Source organism: Centruroides sculpturatus, unplaced genomic scaffold, assembly GCF_000671375.1.
Source record: "Centruroides sculpturatus isolate CEXI.00-Female unplaced genomic scaffold, Cexi_2.0 scaffold200, whole genome shotgun sequence".
Taxonomy (NCBI): Eukaryota; Metazoa; Arthropoda; class Arachnida; order Scorpiones; family Buthidae; genus Centruroides; species Centruroides sculpturatus.
The window spans coordinates 164,125-181,764 of NW_019384495.1; the positions used below are offsets into that span (position 1 = coordinate 164,125).

Genomic DNA, 17,640 nt, shown 5'->3' on the forward strand with positions numbered 1-17,640 from the left:
CACAAGAGACTGTGATTATGAGATCACAGTCAAATCTTACTCAAGAGGACATTCCGTTATCCCCCGCTTCTACAGAATCACCTATAGAAATACAAGAATTTACCGATAGTAATCTTAAACTGCCTTCTATACCGTTGATTGATGATGCAGTCACGAAGAATATTCAGTTACCCTGCACCTCCAAGGAATCGCCTCTGCAAGTTGAAGAAGTCATCACTGAGTTACTCTCAACTTCAGCAGAATCGCCATCACAGTTTCGTACGGAGCCTGTAAAGAGCACTATACAAGACATAGTCTGTATTGTTTGCTCAAAAGCAGCATCAAGTGCTCACAAGTGTAAATCGTGTAATATGTTTGTTCACGCAGTTTGTGGTGAAGTAGATCCTAAAGAGGAAGGGTATGGTAAGAATGTATTGTGCATCATCTGTAAAAAGAATATGGATCAGAAAATACAGCGTGATGAAGCCAAGAAATGTTTAGAAAAGCAAGCAAAGAAAATGTTAGCAGTTTCTAATGCAAAGCACCCAAACGTCGATGAAGGTTTCGCTGTGAGAATTAAAGTACCCGAAGAAGACAGAGCAAAAACTGATGCACGTTCAATTTTAGCTGTGGTTCTTAGTAAAACAGAGGATGGCTTTTATAAACTTGATACTAAAACAGGTATTTTAAAACAATTGTATGCAAAATCTGAATTCAGTGTTTGCAAAGAGAGATTTTTAACGAAAGAAGATGGATGTCCCTGCTGTAGAAATATCTTTACGTCAAACAGCAATAAAACAATCCCTTGGTACTGGGCAGGGTTTCAGAAAATGTGACTGCAAATCTAAATGTACCACAAATAGGCGTGCTTGTCGCAAAAACCAATTGCTACGTAATTCAAAGTGTCACCAATCTTTAGATTGCACTAATAAGTAAGTACAATTTTATCATATGTTTTGCAAATTCATTTCCCTAATTGTAGTAATATTTTAAACCGTTTGATTTTTGTATTAAAGTTTTTTTAATTGATTGATGATTGATTCAATCAACTAATTTGTTGATTGTATTAACTTGATTCTTTAGATATTGAAAATTAAATAAATAACATTATGTTAATTTAAGCGTACAGAAACGTTGCTGTTGTTCCAGCAAAAATCTTATTTTCACTTTACCGAGTGCCTAGTAGGTAATTTGCAGATTACCTAGATACTCTGAACATTACCTAGGTAATTTGAGAAATGGAATAATTTTCGCAGCTTTAACGGATCACCCTAGTTAATCTGCGCATTACCTAGATTAGCTAGGTAATGCGCACATTAACGGATTTCGAGCTTTAGCGGTAACATATATATATATATATAATTAAAGTTTTATTAATGAAAAATGTACCTTTTATTTTACCGTATATTTATTTTCGTAAATCTTGAAATAAAATAATACTAGCTTTTATTGCTATTCCAATTTTCCAATGGCCGAATAACTAGTTTCATTGATTTTTTTCCATTTTTTCAAATCTTATAGCTAATGTTCTTGATATCCTGTATCAGAAACATCTCCCCTACATATTGGATACGTGAGATTTATATTTAGCCATTTAACTACATAGCGTGCACGAAACTCGTGTCCGGAAGATAAAACTGTTAAAACTTTGAAAATCAAACAAAATGTTTGATCAATACGACGATTCTCTAGCTTACATCCATATGACAATAATTGTACTGTTTCTGATGGTACTCGTAGATAACTACGAGTACTATTACTTCCAGTAGAATTTATTCATCCTGCGTATATGAATCCTGGCTCTACTCTGGCTCTCGTATAATCCTGTAAGATTTGATATGGCAAATTAGATGAATTGGTGGACTACGACAATCCTGATGGACAGTTGTTGACAAATTAACGAACGATGATGGTCTACGTTCAGCAGCAGCTTTCAATCCTGCATCTTGGTTTTAAAACATATAAAGAGGTGTTAAATATTGCGTACTCTGTTCAGAACTAGAAACTGTGACATATCAAAAATAAAGACAGGTTGAAAAGGTATTTGAGATGCTGATTGCATATGTCGATGAGATTTTCTTAATCGCTGAGTGAACACAATCACTGAACATTGGTATTTAGTCATGGGCTCCCGCCTCAACTACAGCGGATATAATGAATATTTTGAAGTGAAATATCTACGTAATTTTCTTCATTGGTTCTCTTTCTAAATCGAATACAAGTTACCTAACGGAAAGTTTTCATGGCTGCCATTATTAGCCGTCTAGATTTTTCAGAATTTCCTAAAAGTTTTCAAACTAAATATTAAAAAATAAATTATTTATAAATTTTTCAAATGCATAAAATAATTTATTGCGAAGTTCTTCGTCAATTACGTATGGTATGATTCCTCCGGGCCACAAATGAATATTAAGTCGAACTGCATTCCTCGTCTGAAAATGTTTAATTTCGAGCAACAATAATTATTTTAAATTTAAAATTTTCTATCAATTTCTATAATTACTTACATCATCGAGATCTTCAATAATATCGCCACCGAATAGATCGGTATTTCCTAAGGCAAGATCGGCATCTTCCGAATGTACTTGTAATATAATTTTGCTAATTAATTAATGTAAAAACTAAAATACTAACAATGATTATGGGCTACAACTTGGGATTGCAATCCAGCAGTGTTTTTAATCCAGCTGGATTTTTGCTGGACCAACACCATTCCAGCTGGATCCGCGCTGGATCCAGCTGGAATGATGAGCGGATGTTTTTTGGTGCAATAAAGTGCTGTCTATCTATCTATCTATCCAGAAATTTATGGGTTTTTTTTTTAAAGAAATAAAACATTTTTTTAAATACTTAAGAAACTTTTATTATTTAGACTAGTCACTAAAAATCAGTAAAACTTCTTACACAGTTAGGTAGTAACTTTGGTTCGGTTAAACACTTGAGAGAAATAATTAACTTTAAATGTTTAGTTAGATTATAATTGTAATAATAATTTCACTTTTAGAATAAAAGTTAAAAAGTCTTACTTAATAGAATTAGAGTAGAAGTTATAAAATATTAGTCTTGTCTTGAATAAAGTATTTTAAAGGATTAAAAAAAATTAAATCAATCACTTCTGTTATTTTTTTGACTTTTCTAAAAGTAGGATTTCAAGAAACAAATGATATTGATGGTGTTGTCTCTCAACCTACTTCTTAATGAACTGCATATATATCCCGCTGCGAAGAAGGCTTTTTCTGCCTCTACGCTAGTTGGTTTCAGTGTCATCAAATAATGATATATCAAAGATAAGTTTTCACCTTTGACTCCCTCACTTTCATAAACAGCCATTTCCTTTTTTAATAACTTATAATCCTTCTCAGTACTAGTTTTTTTTCCGTTTCATGAAGTTTTCTTTCTCACGCTTTAGTTGGATCTCTAATTTTTGTTCCAATGTGAAATTCAGGAAATCTGAGTTATCTGGATCATTGTTTTCCACCTCCGTAATATCCTCTGCCATTGCTGCTGGTTCCACTACATATGTATTTACATGATTCAGCATATTTTTCATCTCCTGGCGCATTACATTTTTTTCGGCACGTGAAAGATAAAGCTTTCTAACTTTTTGGTCATACTTCTTTGGGTTCTGTATGTAAATCAACATCCCTTGACCTCAGTAAGACGCCGTTCTCTGATTCTTTTGTGGAGTGCCTCGGAAAGGTTGGCACTCAAGATTGTGTCCTGGCTTTTTAGTTTGTCTAAGACAAATTTCAGGGTTGTGTCAGCAGTTATCAAACTCGATTCTTCTGCAGAGAGATTCTTCGGCCAGTTTAAACTGCGATTGTTCCGTCACGTGTTTCATTGACGTTACAACCGACCGAAAATTAGAATTATGCACCAGGGCTAGGATAGGAGTTACTTATTATATTTAGCGCAAAGACACTTTATTTAGCGAGAGCGGTAATTCAACTGGCAATTAGATCAGCAGAGGTGAAAGGGCGGGCGGTGCGGTGTAGAGAGGGGGTGTAGCACATGCCGCACTGATCGGCAACGTCGCTCTCGCCGCCGAGTGATAGCACACGTAGCAAAGTGGCAAGGCCGACAACGTAGACTTTTGCGCCATTATTTAGAAAGTTAATTGAGTATTTGCGGATCCGCAGCGCTGGATCCAGCACCTGGTGCTGGATCCAACAGGCCGAAAAATGTGCTGGATCCAGCTGTATTGCTGGATGAGGGATCCAGCAATTGCAATCCCTAGCTACAACCTTACGTTTAGAATATTCCTGATTAAAATTTTCAGAATTTTAATTATTTGTAATGTTTGAAAAAGACAGGAGGAAGATTGCTAAACAGATCATTTTTAAAAATTACAAATCGAAATTAATATATTACATCGTATTAAAAATAAAATACTGCTTATACGAATACACTTTTGTTTACGTAAGAAAATAAACGTGTAGATTAAACAAATGTAGAATAAGCTTTAAGAAAATTTTATAAAAATAATTATTATAGAATTTCCGAAGCCACAAAGAAAAATATTCAAGTCTATCATGGGGATATGATAGGCTTGAATATTTTTACACATCTGCAAGTTATCTTGCATTTAGATGGGTAACAGAAATAATTATTGGTACTACCTATTTTCGACATTTCGCTTCTTGACACAAAATCAGAGGAGATTTCAAGAAGAGCTGAATGACCTGAAATCCGAGGTTTAGTTCATGAAAATAAATATAAATAACTCTCTCGGATGAAAATCGTCGGAAATTTTTTCATTCTTTGGGATATCCAAGTCAATTATGGATATACAAACATATTTAAAACACATAAAATCTCTTTTTGTTATTTCCGACAAAACTACAACCAAACCCGTAAACAATACTAGAATTTATTCGGAAAAAACAGTAAAAATGGAAACTGTGGATCCAATCAGAAAAATTCATGGAGCAATTGCAGTAGTGAGGATTCATTCTGAAGACACTGAACACCGTTTCGATAAAGTACAGACAAGAAATACTGTGGTTTCAAAATCATCTGAACTATCTCTTTTAGCAATGTGTTTAAATGGAGAAAAAACGATACAAAAGCCGGATTAGGAAATCATCGAAGCACCCACAGAAAATGCAAATTCAAAAGTGCAAATGGCTTAGAGAAACCAAACTCCAGGAACGAAACAAAAGAAGGAAGAACGAATTGTGGTAATAAGTAAAATTAAAGATTCATGCAAAAAACTGTTACGCGAAAAGTAATATAATTTTGCCACGAAAAAAAAAGGAATTTCGTTAAAATCACAGGGCGCAAAATGTTCGGATCAAAATTTCAATAATTTTCTAACAGAAAAAGTTCCGAATCAGACCGTTTCCATAGAAAACGCTATTAGTTCGAAAGAATTAGTTGGAAACGATAGTCCTGCAGAAATTAAAGTAGTGAATTCGACCGATACGGGAGCAGATGCAGAAGGTAATTCAACGATGACTCGACGAATTCCTGAAGCTGCCATTAAAAGTATTTGGCGATATCCAGAAAGAAAACAGCCTTTAGATCCAAATTCCTGGCTGTTAAAAAGTACGTACGACCTGAGAGAGAAACGAAAAAAAAAACAAAAAACAAAAAACAAAAATTAAAAGATCAAACTCAATTTTTTAATATGAACCCGGTTTAGACAGTTATTTTCGAGGAATTATCACATTGACGCATTTCATAAGTGTGAGCCCGGGAATTTACAGGGCGTAAATTTTTGAGTTTAACATTAGAGAATGGAAAAAATATATCACACGTTATAGCGGAAATAGATCGAATGGCGAATCTTACACATCGTCCGTTTGTTAATTAGTCAACATAACGAGTGAACGACCTGTTGGCTCAGTGCCTGTCAACGACGATCGTATAAAAAAAATCATCGCGGGAAGTTCGGGGCGATCGTCCCTTCAGTGCGACCTTCTCTCCGAGCGATCATCTGGAAGGTTTGAATACAGTGTCTTCCGTCCCGATCCTGTCCAAGCAGAAGCCGGTAGAAGATATAAGCCCGTGACAGACAGCCAGCTTCCATAGTCCAGGATTATCGCATATCGTCCTCCAACCTAAGGTATAATTGACCGCCAATATAACTCTCTCACTCTAGAGCCTTTTTAAACTCTCTCACGAGGCATAGTGAATAGTTAGAGCGATTATAGATATATTTGTATTTCCGCATCTAGGCAATAATCAGTAACTTGTATACTCCTGTAAATTACTTTAGTTATAGAATAAACATTTATTTTGTTATTTGTTAAACCTGTCTCCTGTCTATCCGAGAAAACCTGTCGACTTACCGACGCACTCCCCACTCGATTGCCCTCCTAGCCATCCGAACGACTCCGAGATCGGGCTTTACCAGCCTGTGCAGATTAAGTGGTCAGTATCATATTAACCCCTGACCCACTGCTTATCTCACATAACTATTAAAACTGTTAGAAAGTATACTCCTTTCCATCAGTTTTTATTTTCACTGAAATTGAAACTGTTCGTAAGGAAAAATCACTTTAATGCAATATAATGTAAAATTTACCTCAAACAAAAATGACACGTAATAAGTTATGTCCCGCAATGTTTAACTCGTAACTATTTCACTTTAATGTGTATACAACGTTTAAAAGTTGGTTGTTTGTGTGATATATCTATTTTTCAAATGAAAAGTTTTCGTTATTAAACATGTTTACTGTTTATTAATTTAAAAAAAACGAAGTTTACGGTAAAATTCACTTATTCTAATCTCTTTCAAATCTGCCAATAAAGCGAGTGACAATAATTGACCTTTGTGTGAACAAGATTACTTGTCATGTTTCTGAATACACTTATTCTAACAATAAACCAACTCTCCGTAAATAATAGAATTGAATGTTATCGCCCTAAATAAATGACTCGTACTTAAACAAGTAAAAATAACCATATTACTTTTTAATCAATAAAATTTAAATTAATTTTACAAACCATCTTTTTTTCGGTACATAAAATCAACTGTTTTATGTACAAAATGAAAGTTACAAAACCAAGAAAATCAAACTTTAAAAATTTCTTGTTTCATGTTCAATAAAATCTAAAATACGAGTATTACATATTTTTCGAAGAAATGTACTAAAATCATTCCGATAATAGTCATTATTCATTACTATTATGATGTTTAATAATATGATCCTTTAAAGAACATTTAAAACGAAATTTTTCTGAGCAATGATTACACGAGAATGGTTTCTCTCCGGTGTGAAGACGAAGATGTCCTATCAGATGATGTTTTTGCGTAAAACTTCGTTTGCAATGGTCGCAAGAAAATGGCTTCTCCCCCGTGTGAATTCGAAGATGTCGAATCAGATCTCCTTTACGTGCAAAACGTTGTTTGCAATGATCACAGGCAAAGAGTTTCTCTCCAGTGTAAATCCTTCGATGATATTTTAACCCATTTTTCGAAACGTATTCTTTCTCGCAACTGCCACACCGATACTTCCCATTTCTTAACTTCTGATTGTTTAAACCTGTAAAATATCATAAGAGCATTAAAACCGAAACTCTCTTCACTTCATTGCTAATCGAATATGTAAATATCTAAAATTAATCGCTGATTTTAAAGTATTGTTAGAGTGTGTGTGCAGATAGAAAAAGAATTTTCTTTCTAGCAACATTCTTTAAACGAAAATTGATACCTTACAACTAACTGGACCACCCCACATCAAACAATAAATCATACGTAAACTGCTTACACCAGTATTTGCAAATATTTCCAAGCAGTATACACATACTATCACAAATTAATGTACTTTATACATTTATCTCAAAACAACTTATATGAAGAGTATTTTAAAAAATAACATATTTGAAAATTATTTAAAATATCTTCTTCATTTCATTTCTGTTTCTCTTCATTTGCTTGATATATATTCTTCCTTCTTCATATTCTCGTATAATTTCTTATCACTGCCTTCAATTAAGTCTTCTGTAAACAGAAGTTAAACGCATTCCTCGACTCATCCTTTTTCCTGGAAACAATTCTTCATTCGTTTCTCTTCTCTTTATTGTTTAATAGTAAATCTGAAAATGAAGTTTTGAAATCAGATACGAGAATGACGTCATACATTATTTTATAAAACAAATGAAATATTTCAAATTAAATAATTTTAGAAATTCTTTCTTCGACATGTCACGCTNATGAAATCAGATACGAGAATGACGTCATACATTATTTTATAAAACAAATGAAATATTTCAAATTAAATAATTTTAGAAATTCTTTCTTCGACATGTCACGCTACAAAATTCAAGCTGGGTTCAAGATCTGAAAAATAAACGTTTTTAAGTTAATTTTCTTAAACAGGAATACATATAAATGTGAAATGCATTGAGTAATTATTAATAGGATATTTAAAATAGTTTTATCTGCAATGTTCAAAAACAAGTAGTTCATATAATACTGTATTTTACGACGATCCTTTCCTTTTATTTTCATATTTCACAGCTTTGATTGAAGAATTTGAAATTTTAAAAACAACCATAGCGTGACTTCCGATTTGCAGCGGAATTTCACGTACAGGTAATCGGGGCATCCCGCTGCTTCTAACGATTCTATAGTTGCTCTCGTCTTTCATCTAACTCCGTTCTGTAGAAATAATAATTCAGTCAAGAAAACACTCCGCATTTAAACCCGTTACGGATTTTTTTAAAAACTTTCGAAATACTTTTGTAGGCGTATCGAAGAATTATCACAATTGCAATAATAACCAACTTGTTACATTGTCTTTTAATCAATAAATTAAAACAGCGCCCGACGGACCAATTATAAAGTTTTACCTTTGAATGGCCGAAAACTTCCATTTCTCCTCGGAACAATTGCTCACTCCAAAATAAATTAATAACACAAAATATCTCTCGTCTTCTTTCTTATCCCTCTTTTAACGATTACGTTGTAACTGAACACTTCAAATTTGAATAAACCCAGTGGCGCCGTCTGTAATTCCAAATGAAAGAAACTTCCATTTTTGCCGTTATTTTGATCGTGGAATTAAGCGTCAAAATTCCAATGATATTTTACTCTAATTCTATTTACTTGGAATAATATTTCATTAAAGATTTACCATAAATAAATATTTTCAAATCTAATATACAGTGCCGCTGGTAAATTTTTTGACCCGACGACGGTTATTATCATAATGAATATTCACTAATCGTTTATTTTTCAAAAACATCTTATTTATATTAAATGCAAGCGCACTCTGCCGGCTACTCATAGATATGATCACTCTTTATCTACAGAAAATACTACGTATTGAATAAGCCTAAACAACGATTTCTTAATACAGTGGAACCCCGGTTAACGAAAGTAATCCGTTCCACGAGTCCGTTCGTTAACCGAATTGTTTGTTAACCGAAGCAATTTTTCTCATAGAAATGAATGGAAATAAAATTAATTCGTTTTATCTATCAGTATTTTTCTAATTTTATTTGTAAAATGGGTTTTCTTTGATAAAAATTTAAGAAAACGTAGTATCTATCATTACAGCAACAAATATGTAAACTTTATTTAATAAAGTAGCACTGTACAGTACATACCTTTATTTCTACAGAGCTTAATGCTTGAAATAGGAATCTCAGTGTCGTTCATTAAATTAATCACCCTATTAGCCATAACATTGTTAGGATGGTGCTTCTCGATAAATTCTTGCACATCTCGAGTAGGGTAAAATCGTTATTAAGTTTTACCCTACTCGAGATATAACACACGACCACCTTTATTTTCTCAAAACCGCGAGTTTAAACCATTAAAATTTAATTTCATCAATCCCCCCTAATAAACAAACCTTCCTGCGAAATTTCAGAAATTTTCGACAAAAAGCACAGGAGTTATTAAGCATCAAAGAGGGTAAACAAAACGTGCCACACACATACTAACACCGTAAAAACAGAAATTACTCCCGACTTTTTTTTGCATTTTTCGAAGTTTCAAGCTCCTCTGGTTCAAAAATACGAAGAAATCTTGGGAGATCATTTTCTGACCGATTGGCATTCTTTGGTTCTGTTTTATATAACAGCCGGAAAATTCTTTAGCTTTCACATTATTCTTGTTATTATCAATACATTAACATAAATAAAAACGTAAAATGTTAATTAATAGGAAAATTATATAAATTGATAGAAGATGTGAGTAAAAATATTTTTAAACGTTAACACCTCACGCTGTTATATTTAGTTGCATAAATATAACAGCGTGGGATTTTTTAGTTTGTTTGAGACATCATCCACATTTTCCTAAGTATTTAGAGGAAAATCCAAAACTGTATTCCAAGAAATTAATAATTTTTCATTATGTACATTATTTTGTATGCTGTATTAATGGAAGGGCATACCCGATCATGGTCATGATGGAAGCTCGATTACAGGCCTGTTTTAATGCAGATTAATAGTATTTTTCATTTTATATGTATATCTCTGAGTGTAAATAAAGTGGCAGAATAAATGCTTAACATAACCTTGTATATAAGATAATTGCAACAATTTAAGACCAAGTATATATATCATTTCACGAAACAATTTATTTTTAAAGCTAATGTCACTCTAAATGAAAATTGTTGTATAAATTCATTTAATTAAACTTGCGCGGAAAGAAATATGCTTTGTAGACACATTCAGTAAACAAAGAATACAGTTTCTTCAAGACTATCTAGAAATACTCTAGAAATAAATCGTCAATCTCTTGTTTGATATGTTTTAAACGTAAGGAATAATAATATTAATAATAATTCTAATGGCATGGTTAAATAACAATATAATTTTGTTACGCATAAAAAAAAACAAAAATTGCAAATAAAAGTAATGTCACCCATGTTTAGAGCATTTTTTACTGTAACGAACATTTTAGTCTAATGTTCTTGAATATAAAAGCACAATTTTATCATAGAATACGCAGTATGTACGGTCCTTGAGCAAAATATATGCAAAGCAGGTTATTCATTGCAGCGAGTGGCATTTGATACTTCTTTATTTTTTGAATATTAGAAGCACAGTTTTCCATTTCCTGAGTTAGGTCTAGTGACACTAGGAATGTGTTAGACTAAACATTAGACTTCAATACTAATTCTGTGAAAGCAATTAACTTATGTAAACGTTGACTAATAAGAAAATGATTTAACGTTTAGTATCTAAATCTAAATTTTTTCAAAACTGATGTTTCTAAAAATAAATCTATGCATCGTCAGTAAAATGTGAAACTTAACGGCATCTTTATGGTACGACATCACGCTTTACGACATTTTTCTATATATTAATCAATTATTAATTACAATATTATTAATTTTTACATTATATTAATATAATTACAACAATTTATTATTTCGCGAGCATTATATACTTTAATTTCGAGCACACTTCAATCTAAAAATCTTATCTGTGCGAGTAAAATAGAACAATAGATTGATACTTATGTAAAAAANTATATGTCTTATTACTTATTTTTTGATATTTTATTAACTCCAACTGAACTCAAAAATGATCTGCAAGGTCATTGTCCAGGACGTTAATATAATTACAACAATTTATTATTTCGCGAGCATTATATACTTTCATTTCGAGCGCTCTTTAATCTAAAAATCTTATCTGTGCGAGTAAAATAGAACAATAGATTGATACTTATGTAAGAAAGAAATCAAAATATTATTGCACACACTGAAGTGCCCATAAATACTGTGATTAAAAAGCTGACACTCAGTTTTCTGTTCTACATCGAAGTTATTGCAGATAACCTTGATTAATTATTCTTAATTCGATTATCACTATTCATATTAACAGTTGAAATTAATAAATATAATAAAAATGTTTTCAAGACGTACAGTTTTAAGTTTGAAGAAGCATATATGTATGTGATGTTTACTATCTTCGTTTACGTCAGTCTCAATGGTGTACGGGCTGGACTTTTCTATGTCTTTCTTCTGTAAAGCGAAATCCAACACTTACTTGCAGAAATTTATGAACTTTTACATTTCCTGCATTGAAATACAGTAGAGCGTCGATTTTCCGAAAGTCAATCATCCGAAAGAATTCCAGTCGGCAAATTTAAATTTTCGCCAGTGCTGTGGCGCTTTAATCTTTGGCTAATCTAGTCTTGGGCTACTCAAATATTTCACGTGATTCANGTTCACAGGTGAATAGATAATTCAATTTTATTCGTATATTTTTAAAGATATTCTTATATATATTTATTTAAATGCTGTTCTTCTAACAGGCGATGGCTAGCTTGTGGCCGCAGACGTGAAAACCAAGCGAAGATATGTTTTATAAAAGCCGTCTCGTTCACAGGTGAATAGATAATTCAATTTTATTCGTATATTTTTAAAGATATTCTTATATATATTTATTTAAATGCTGTTCTTCTAACAGGCGATGGCTAGCTTGTGGCCGCAGACGTGAAAACCAAGCGAAGATATGTTTTATAAAAGCCGTCTCGTTCACAGGTGAATAGATAATTCAATTTTATTCGTATATTTTTAAAGATATTCTTATATATATTTATTTAAATGCTGTTCTTCTAACAGGCGATGGCTAGCTTGTGGCCGCAGACGTGAAAACCAAGCGAAGATATGTTTTATAAAAGCCGTCTCGTTCACAGGTGAATAGATAATTCAATTTTATTCGTATATTTTTAAAGATATTCTTATATATATTTATTTAAATGCTGTTCTTCTAACAGGCGATGGCTAGCTTGTGGCCGCAGACGTGAAAACCAAGCGAAGATATGTTTTATAAAAGCCGTCTCGTTCACAGGTGAATAGATAATTCAATTTTATTCGTATATTTTTAAAGATATTCTTATATATATTTATTTAAATGCTGTTCTTCTAACAGGCGATGGCTAGCTTGTGGCCGCAGACGTGAAAACCAAGCGAAGATATGTTTTATAAAAGCCGTCTCGTTCACAGGTGAATAGATAATTCAATTTTATTCGTATATTTTTAAAGATATTCTTATATATATTTATTTAAATGCTGTTCTTCTAACAGGCGATGGCTAGCTTGTGGCCGCAGACGTGAAAACCAAGCGAAGATATGTTTTATAAAAGCCGTCTCGTTCACAGGTGAATAGATAATTCAATTTTATTCGTATATTTTTAAAGATATTCTTATATATATTTATTTAAATGCTGTTCTTCTAACAGGCGATGGCTAGCTTGTGGCCGCAGACGTGAAAACCAAGCGAAGATATGTTTTATAAAAGCCGTCTCGTTCACAGGTGAATAGATAATTCAATTTTATTCGTATATTTTTAAAGATATTCTTATATATATTTATTTAAATGCTGTTCTTCTAACAGGCGATGGCTAGCTTGTGGCCGCAGACGTGAAAACCAAGCGAAGATATGTTTTATAAAAGCCGTCTCGTTCACAGGTGAATAGATAATTCAATTTTATTCGTATATTTTTAAAGATATTCTTATATATATTTATTTAAATGCTGTTCTTCTAACAGGCGATGGCTAGCTTGTGGCCGCAGACGTGAAAACCAAGCGAAGATATGTTTTATAAAAGCCGTCTCGTTCACAGGTGAATAGATAATTCAATTTTATTCGTATATTTTTAAAGATATTCTTATATATATTTATTTAAATGCTGTTCTTCTAACAGGCGATGGCTAGCTTGTGGCCGCAGACGTGAAAACCAAGCGAAGATATGTTTTATAAAAGCCGTCTCGTTCACAGGTGAATAGATAATTCAATTTTATTCGTATATTTTTAAAGATATTCTTATATATATTTATTTAAATGCTGTTCTTCTAACAGGCGATGGCTAGCTTGTGGCCGCAGACGTGAAAACCAAGCGAAGATATGTTTTATAAAAGCCGTCTCGTTCACAGGTGAATAGATAATTCAATTTTATTCGTATATTTTTAAAGATATTCTTATATATATTTATTTAAATGCTGTTCTTCTAACAGGCGATGGCTAGCTTGTGGCCGCAGACGTGAAAACCAAGCGAAGATATGTTTTATAAAAGCCGTCTCGTTCACAGGTGAATAGATAATTCAATTTTATTCGTATATTTTTAAAGATATTCTTATATATATTTATTTAAATGCTGTTCTTCTAACAGGCGATGGCTAGCTTGTGGCCGCAGACGTGAAAACCAAGCGAAGATATGTTTTATAAAAGCCGTCTCGTTCACAGGTGAATAGATAATTCAATTTTATTCGTATATTTTTAAAGATATTCTTATATATATTTATTTAAATGCTGTTCTTCTAACAGGCGATGGCTAGCTTGTGGCCGCAGACGTGAAAACCAAGCGAAGATATGTTTTATAAAAGCCGTCTCGTTCACAGGTGAATAGATAATTCAATTTTATTCGTATATTTTTAAAGATATTCTTATATATATTTATTTAAATGCTGTTCTTCTAACAGGCGATGGCTAGCTTGTGGCCGCAGACGTGAAAACCAAGCGAAGATATGTTTTATAAAAGCCGTCTCGTTCACAGGTGAATAGATAATTCAATTTTATTCGTATATTTTTAAAGATATTCTTATATATATTTATTTAAATGCTGTTCTTCTAACAGGCGATGGCTAGCTTGTGGCCGCAGACGTGAAAACCAAGCGAAGATATGTTTTATAAAAGCCGTCTCGTTCACAGGTGAATAGATAATTCAATTTTATTCGTATATTTTTAAAGATATTCTTATATATATTTATTTAAATGCTGTTCTTCTAACAGGCGATGGCTAGCTTGTGGCCGCAGACGTGAAAACCAAGCGAAGATATGTTTTATAAAAGCCGTCTCGTTCACAGGTGAATAGATAATTCAATTTTATTCGTATATTTTTAAAGATATTCTTATATATATTTATTTAAATGCTGTTCTTCTAACAGGCGATGGCTAGCTTGTGGCCGCAGACGTGAAAACCAAGCGAAGATATGTTTTATAAAAGCCGTCTCGTTCACAGGTGAATAGATAATTCAATTTTATTCGTATATTTTTAAAGATATTCTTATATATATTTATTTAAATGCTGTTCTTCTAACAGGCGATGGCTAGCTTGTGGCCGCAGACGTGAAAACCAAGCGAAGATATGTTTTATAAAAGCCGTCTCGTTCACAGGTGAATAGATAATTCAATTTTATTCGTATATTTTTAAAGATATTCTTATATATATTTATTTAAATGCTGTTCTTCTAACAGGCGATGGCTAGCTTGTGGCCGCAGACGTGAAAACCAAGCGAAGATATGTTTTATAAAAGCCGTCTCGTTCACAGGTGAATAGATAATTCAATTTTATTCGTATATTTTTAAAGATATTCTTATATATATTTATTTAAATGCTGTTCTTCTAACAGGCGATGGCTAGCTTGTGGCCGCAGACGTGAAAACCAAGCGAAGATATGTTTTATAAAAGCCGTCTCGTTCACAGGTGAATAGATAATTCAATTTTATTCGTATATTTTTAAAGATATTCTTATATATATTTATTTAAATGCTGTTCTTCTAACAGGCGATGGCTAGCTTGTGGCCGCAGACGTGAAAACCAAGCGAAGATATGTTTTATAAAAGCCGTCTCGTTCACAGGTGAATAGATAATTCAATTTTATTCGTATATTTTTAAAGATATTCTTATATATATTTATTTAAATGCTGTTCTTCTAACAGGCGATGGCTAGCTTGTGGCCGCAGACGTGAAAACCAAGCGAAGATATGTTTTATAAAAGCCGTCTCGTTCACAGGTGAATAGATAATTCAATTTTATTCGTATATTTTTAAAGATATTCTTATATATATTTATTTAAATGCTGTTCTTCTAACAGGCGATGGCTAGCTTGTGGCCGCAGACGTGAAAACCAAGCGAAGATATGTTTTATAAAAGCCGTCTCGTTCACAGGTGAATAGATAATTCAATTTTATTCGTATATTTTTAAAGATATTCTTATATATATTTATTTAAATGCTGTTCTTCTAACAGGCGATGGCTAGCTTGTGGCCGCAGACGTGAAAACCAAGCGAAGATATGTTTTATAAAAGCCGTCTCGTTCACAGGTGAATAGATAATTCAATTTTATTCGTATATTTTTAAAGATATTCTTATATATATTTATTTAAATGCTGTTCTTCTAACAGGCGATGGCTAGCTTGTGGCCGCAGACGTGAAAACCAAGCGAAGATATGTTTTATAAAAGCCGTCTCGTTCACAGGTGAATAGATAATTCAATTTTATTCGTATATTTTTAAAGATATTCTTATATATATTTATTTAAATGCTGTTCTTCTAACAGGCGATGGCTAGCTTGTGGCCGCAGACGTGAAAACCAAGCGAAGATATGTTTTATAAAAGCCGTCTCGTTCACAGGTGAATAGATAATTCAATTTTATTCGTATATTTTTAAAGATATTCTTATATATATTTATTTAAATGCTGTTCTTCTAACAGGCGATGGCTAGCTTGTGGCCGCAGACGTGAAAACCAAGCGAAGATATGTTTTATAAAAGCCGTCTCGTTCACAGGTGAATAGATAATTCAATTTTATTCGTATATTTTTAAAGATATTCTTATATATATTTATTTAAATGCTGTTCTTCTAACAGGCGATGGCTAGCTTGTGGCCGCAGACGTGAAAACCAAGCGAAGATATGTTTTATAAAAGCCGTCTCGTTCACAGGTGAATAGATAATTCAATTTTATTCGTATATTTTTAAAGATATTCTTATATATATTTATTTAAATGCTGTTCTTCTAACAGGCGATGGCTAGCTTGTGGCCGCAGACGTGAAAACCAAGCGAAGATATGTTTTATAAAAGCCGTCTCGTTCACAGGTGAATAGATAATTCAATTTTATTCGTATATTTTTAAAGATATTCTTATATATATTTATTTAAATGCTGTTCTTCTAACAGGCGATGGCTAGCTTGTGGCCGCAGACGTGAAAACCAAGCGAAGATATGTTTTATAAAAGCCGTCTCGTTCACAGGTGAATAGATAATTCAATTTTATTCGTATATTTTTAAAGATATTCTTATATATATTTATTTAAATGCTGTTCTTCTAACAGGCGATGGCTAGCTTGTGGCCGCAGACGTGAAAACCAAGCGAAGATATGTTTTATAAAAGCCGTCTCGTTCACAGGTGAATAGATAATTCAATTTTATTCGTATATTTTTAAAGATATTCTTATATATATTTATGTAAATTTGGTTTTTTGTTAATTTACGAAAATGATTTTTATTACAAGTTTTTCAGTCACGGATGCACTATGTATAATAAAGAAATTTTTTCTATCTGCATCATTAACATATTTTACATACTTTTTCGTTTCCGGAATAACTGAAATGAATTAAATCAATATTTTTTTATTATCAATCTTATCTAACAATATATTAAGATATAGTGTAAATAATATGATAGGAGAAAAGCTGTTTCGCCTGACATATTTTTACAGTTTATCTGAGTTTAACTATAATTTTTAATATGTATAAAAATGTTTGGAATATGATAGATTCGTTAAATGAATATAATTTTTTTTATTAAATGCATTATTTTTTAATATTTTTATAACATTTTTTTGTTTACAGTATTGAATTTTTTCTGGAAGTTAATTGACAAAACAGACAAGTGAATTTCGCGGTACGTATATATTTTAATTATCAAATTTAACATTAACACATTTTTATGTGTTATTTGTCGT

The 17,640-nt window shown here is 32.3% G+C and overlaps 2 long non-coding RNA genes across 2 annotated transcripts; one reads left to right on the forward strand and one right to left on the reverse strand.

Moving 5' to 3' along the window:
* Positions 1 to 7,469: 7,469 nt before the first annotated feature.
* Positions 7,470 to 8,901, reverse strand: LOC111621890. The gene is made up of 2 exons (XR_002756150.1): positions 8,779 to 8,901; positions 7,470 to 8,022 (listed from the first exon to the last, which is right to left on the reverse strand). It is a non-coding gene; the product is annotated as an uncharacterized LOC111621890 (long non-coding RNA).
* A 3,297-nt stretch (positions 8,902 to 12,198) lies between these two features.
* Positions 12,199 to 17,082, forward strand: LOC111621891. Its single transcript, XR_002756151.1, has 32 exons — positions 12,199 to 12,276; positions 12,358 to 12,431; positions 12,513 to 12,586; positions 12,668 to 12,741; positions 12,823 to 12,896; positions 12,978 to 13,051; positions 13,133 to 13,206; positions 13,288 to 13,361; positions 13,443 to 13,516; positions 13,598 to 13,671; positions 13,753 to 13,826; positions 13,908 to 13,981; positions 14,063 to 14,136; positions 14,218 to 14,291; positions 14,373 to 14,446; positions 14,528 to 14,601; positions 14,683 to 14,756; positions 14,838 to 14,911; positions 14,993 to 15,066; positions 15,148 to 15,221; positions 15,303 to 15,376; positions 15,458 to 15,531; positions 15,613 to 15,686; positions 15,768 to 15,841; positions 15,923 to 15,996; positions 16,078 to 16,151; positions 16,233 to 16,306; positions 16,388 to 16,461; positions 16,543 to 16,616; positions 16,698 to 16,771; positions 16,853 to 16,926; positions 17,008 to 17,082. It is a non-coding gene; the product is annotated as an uncharacterized LOC111621891 (long non-coding RNA).
* Positions 17,083 to 17,640: the final 558 nt, after the last annotated feature.